The following is a 5,830-nucleotide window of genomic DNA, read 5'->3' as shown; positions in this document are numbered from 1 at the left end:
TCTCGAAAAAATACCAAAATTAAAAAAAAAAAAAAAATCTGAAACCGACATTTGAGTGAAAAAATATGAACCGCCAAAGTTTTCGTCAAATTTCAGTGCAGAGCATAGAAATTGCATCGAAAAAGAATCGTTTTGGACAAAAATCAAGTTTTCATGATTGCATCGCAACAACATCGAAACACTATTGATTTTGTATCAAACCACCATCAATTTGGCATCAAAACACCATTGGTTTCGCATCGAAAAAACATCGTTTTAGCAAAAAAAAAAAAAGTTTTCATGATTGCATCACAAGAGCATTGAAACACCATCGATTTTGCATCGAAACACCATAAAAAAGCATCTAAATTTCATCAAAATGATGCATTTTCGATGCAAAATCGATGTTTTTGCGATGCAATCATGAAACTTGATTTTTGACAAAAATGATGCTTTTTTCGATGCAGTTTCGATGGTGTTTCGATGTAATCATGAAAACTTATTTTTTGGCAAAATCGATATTTTTTTGATGCAAAATCGATGGTGTTTCGATGCAATCTTGAAAACTTGATTTTTGGCCAAAACTGTACCTTTTCAATGCAATTTCAGTGTAAAATCAATGGTGTTTCGATATTTTTGTGATACAATCATAAAAACTTGTTTTTTGGCCAAAACATACTTTTTCGATGCAAAATCGATGGTGTTTCGATACAATAATGAAAACTTGATTTTTGGCCAAAACGATGCTTTCTCGATTGTGTTTCGATGCAATTTCGATGGTGTTTCGATGCAAAATTGATGGTGTTTCGATGCTCTTGCAATGCAATAATGAAAACTTATTTTTTTTTGGCCAAAACGATGTTTTTTTCGATGCAAAATCAATGATTTTTCGATGCTATTGTGATGCAATCATGAAAACTTGATTTTTGGCCAAAACAATGCCAATGCAATTTCGATGCTCTGCACTGAAATTTGAGGAAAACTTTGGAGATTCATATTTTTCACTCAAATATTTGTTTCACATGATTTTTTTTAAAATTTTAGTATTTTTTCGAGATCTACAAAATTAGAATGAGAGAGAGATTGATAGATGTTAGAGAAAGAGAATTCGAATTGAGAGAGAAAAATAATATTTGAATGTTATAGGTATTTTTGTTTAAAATAATTAAAATTGTACAGTCTTATATTTTAAATAATAACTTAGACGGTTATATTAAAAAATTTCACTTATCATGCATATAACATGAAATTTCCCTATATAAATCGTCTTCGCTCAACTGTCCTTCCAAGCTGCCATTAATGGAGATTCTAAATACTCTTGTACGCACCTGTTACTTTTCGTTTGGATATGCTTACTGAAATTAGCTTAGATTTTGCCTACCGTACGTGCTCATGATCTCATTTTATGATGAATTAATAAAACTCCCTCTCTGGGATAAACTTAATTAAGATATTAATTTAGACTCTATTTACAGAAAAACAAAGGTTTCCCCAGTGAATAGACTAATTAGACTACTCTAATTACATATACATACTACTACTTAATTATATTATACCAAAAGAGTCAATATGTAGGTTAATTAATAACAATGGGCATGCATTCAACTATTTTGAATTAAATAAATAATTGAGACTAATTAAGGACTAAAGAAAACGTTTAATTAAGCGATACAAGCTACGGGTATACTGTACATATATGCATAAGCGCTTATGACACATCAAACAGGTCCACCACTGACTGATAAAAATAATATATATAATATTAATGTGTACACTACTACATTAATTGTTCAAATTCTACTCAAAATATCTCAAACATATACATAAATATATAAATAGTAAGGTGTTGTGTAAGAGCTATTTTCTTAATTACAGCTAACAAGGCTAGCTGTGATGACTTTGTGAAAAGTAGATTCATCGCAAGGCAAGACAATGGCGTTGTTGTAGTCAAAGCCAAACTCTTCTGCAGCCTTCTCCAACAGTTGCTGAAAATTGGAGTCCTTCAAGTATGAAATTGGAATCACAAATCTCTTCCTTTCTTTCCCAACATAAACCACAAAATGTCCCTTTGGAGCCCTTTTACACAAGTAGCAGTACCGCTTATCTTGATTCTGATGACGATCATGACAATCTTGTTTTGGCATTTTGGCAAGTATCAAAAACTAGCTAAAACAAAGGCAGAGTTATCTTATAAAGTACTAAGTGAGAGTATACAAAATAAGGAAAGGTAGTGATATATATGTGTGTGGATGTGTGCGAAGAGATAAGCTCTCTTTGTCTTCTTATATACTCGAGGTTTCTAATAAGAAGGTATCAATTTTTGGTGGTGAGCAAAACGTGCTTATTATATTTATATGTGATTAATTATTTTATCATGTATTGTCATTGTATTATGGTGTAGAAAAGGTGGAAAAAGAGTAGTTTGTGATATGGTTTTTGTGGCGTTGAGATATGGTGCGCACATGACTCTGTCTCCTGAAGAAGAACTAATAAACCGAGTTAAGTTTTTCATTCCTTCACGCCTTTCTATTATACGTTGTGTGGCATAAAATAGACATTTGAATATTATGACCATGTGTGTTCGTTCATTTAATTATTGACGAAATCCTTTGATATTTATAGTTTTTACCATATTTATGGTGATATATTTTATATGAGTGGTTTATATACAAGATTAATTATTGTAATGCAATGTCATCACAAAACACCTAAAATATTTAATTTTCCTTTAATATCTTGTAAAAAAAAAAGAACGAACGAGTCTTTTTTTAAAAGTATGTTATGTTAAAAATAGAAAAAAATAATTTATGTTGAATTAGTTTTTAGAAAAATAATCTTCCCGACAATACTAAAACAAATTATCAACAGGGGTAGTTGAGTGTTTCAATAAGTATGTTTTTCAAGGGAAATGTTTTCATGTCTCTATTTGCGAGAAAAAAACACATATGTAAACTTTTTTACCAAAATAATATTTTAGAAGATTTATTATCATATATAAAAAATATTACTTTAAGAAATAAATTAATAAAGAATTTGGAATTTAAGTGTTTTTTTTTTCAATTGCTGAATGACATTCAAGTTGTTTGGTTGCAGGTTTAAAAGGAATCCAGTTGTTTGTTCACGTACGGCAACACTTTAGCCATTTGCAAATAAAAAATTTACAAAAGTTTGTAAGTTATGGTATTTAGATATTTTTATTAATTTACCAAAATATCAACAAATACTATAAAAGAAAAACTATTATTTATTGATATTTTTTAAGTCATAACATAAATTTTTAGTGGCAATAAAAAATTATTTGTGACAATAATTTTTTTGTGATTAATATTATTAACGATAGAATTTTTAATGATGACATAACTATAAAGATGTCTTTTTTAATCATAAATTTTTTCTTTTTAGTCACAAATTTTATTGTGATTATAAGTAAGATTTTTTGGCTTCATAAAACATTCTATTTGCATGGTTAAGTTATGTTGATCAGGATTAATGACCGTGGTCGAAAAAAGTAATTTATATGTATACATTTATTTTGTAAAGAATTTTAAAAACTTTAGTACCTTCTACACAGAAACATATCAAGGATATGTACATATTCCCAAAAAAAGAAAAAAAAAACACTGGTTGAAAACCAAGTGGTGGAAAATTTTATTTAGTAGTACATATACATAGAGATATAAGGGCCCCTATCCTAGCTATCAAGCGGTCAAATACTTGAAATTTTTCTTCAGTTATTACAAGGTAGTAATTAATTAAGCTCATCAGGTCTCTTCATTTATCTTAATTAAACACGTAAAATTAAAGAAACAACAACTAGCTATTCAATATCTGAATTAATTGCTACTCTAGTCAAAATTGATACAGTCACTACTTTCTGATCAGAAAAATAATTATATATATTGAGGTAGCTCTAGTAGTTCTTTGACGACAAGGCAGTGACCTTATGAAAAGTAGATTCATCACAAGGCAAGACAATGGCGTTGTTGTAGTCAAAGCCAAACTCTTCTGCAGCCTTGTCCAGCAGTTTCTGAAAGGTAGAGTTCTTCAAGTATGAAATGGGGATCACAAATCTCTTCATTTCTTTCCCAACATAAACCACGAAGTGTCCCTTTGGAGCTCTTTTATTACAGTAGTATCGCTCCTCCTCTTGCTTTCTTGGCATTTTGGCAAGTACTACACTACTACAAGTATATAAATGGAATTTGAAATGGATTAATAATACTGAAGTGAAGTGATGATGATGATGATAATATTATGAATGTGTAGTTGTGGCGGAGAAATATATATATATATATGAGCTATATTGAGATATGTATTATATGTCTTGTGGTTATCTAATGAGAAATATGGTACCAATGTGCTCTTTATATATGGTAAGTGAGCAAAACGTGCCAGTTATACGTTTCGTGCATGTTCTATGGTGGAAAAATACAGGACATAGATAGCTTGATGTTTTATTTATTTAATTAATTAATTTTTTGGTTGTATTGAGATGGTACTGCACATGAATCTGTCCCCGGAAAAAGATGAAGTAAAACCTAATTAAAAAGACTTTTCATTATAGACTAATTATATAGTGGAGATATAAAATAGGCATGAATTTCAACACGTACGTTTGTTCATCAAGTTAATAACGATTTACAATCACTAAATTAATCAAATGATATATTAGTGAGTAATTACATAGGAATAATATTAAGAACTCGCTTCTAAATATGTGGTGTCAATTTTTTTCATGACCACTCTAGTTTTGATTTAAAATACATTGATACGGATAAGACCGTTTATGTCAGTTTATTACCGCGGTGAAAAAGAAAAATCACATCAACTGGGGAATATAAGGGAAGTGATATTGTACGTGGTATCGATAATTTAGACTGCACGGGTACCATGTATATAATATGTGGCTAAAAATGATACCATTATTAACACAACTGTAAATCTTAGTTCACCATTATATATATTGATCGAATATATATTGACTACGTTCTGAACTATAAATGTATATACATGCACCAATATGTATATTTCTAACTAATAATTAAAATTATGTTCACTGGTATATCTACTCATCTTTTGTACTTAAGAACCCAAAAAAGAAATGACACTTTTCACCATTACGTACATGATTTTTTTTTTTTTTTTGGTAAATACCATTTTGGTACGATGCGCAAAAGTTATAGATTTGATTATCTGTATTTTATTAAATGGTAATTTGGACATTGAGTTTTACAAAATAGAACATAATAATACCATGAGTTCGATTTTGGTCAATTTTTTTTAAATATGACCAAAATACCTTCATATTTTAATTTAATATTTAAAAATATTTCATGAATTTTCTATATTTAAGATAAAGGAAATAATTAATAAATACAAAACGTAATATTTATATTAAAAAAAAAGAACAAAAATTTAAACAACATTAAAGTAGATAATTAAAACTTTAACAAAATAAAAATTAAAATCAATCTCTATCCTAAATAATAATAATAATAAATTTTCTTTTCTTCATCTTTCTCTGCTCATGTTCTTTATCACCATCAAAACCAGACCACCAATACAAAAAATGTTTTTTAAAGCGAGCCCTAAAAAAGTTTTTAGGACTCATGAGGCACGAGTCTTCTATTTGAGAGCCTTAAAAACTGAGATTTTTTAAGACTCGCAATGTTTTTAGGGCTCGCATTAAGTAAGTGTTTAGGGCTCTCTTCGCGAGTCGTAAAATAATGTTTTTAGGACTCGCAATACGTGTCCTAAAAGATCCCGTTGAGTGTCTATAAATTTAGTTTTAAGTGCTCTATTTGCATGCCCTTAAAAGTTAATTTATTTTAAGAAAATTGCAGCTACAATT

Source organism: Humulus lupulus, chromosome 9 (assembly GCF_963169125.1).
Source record: "Humulus lupulus chromosome 9, drHumLupu1.1, whole genome shotgun sequence".
Classification (NCBI taxonomy): Eukaryota; Viridiplantae; Streptophyta; class Magnoliopsida; order Rosales; family Cannabaceae; genus Humulus; species Humulus lupulus.
This window is presented reverse-complemented; position numbering follows the sequence as displayed.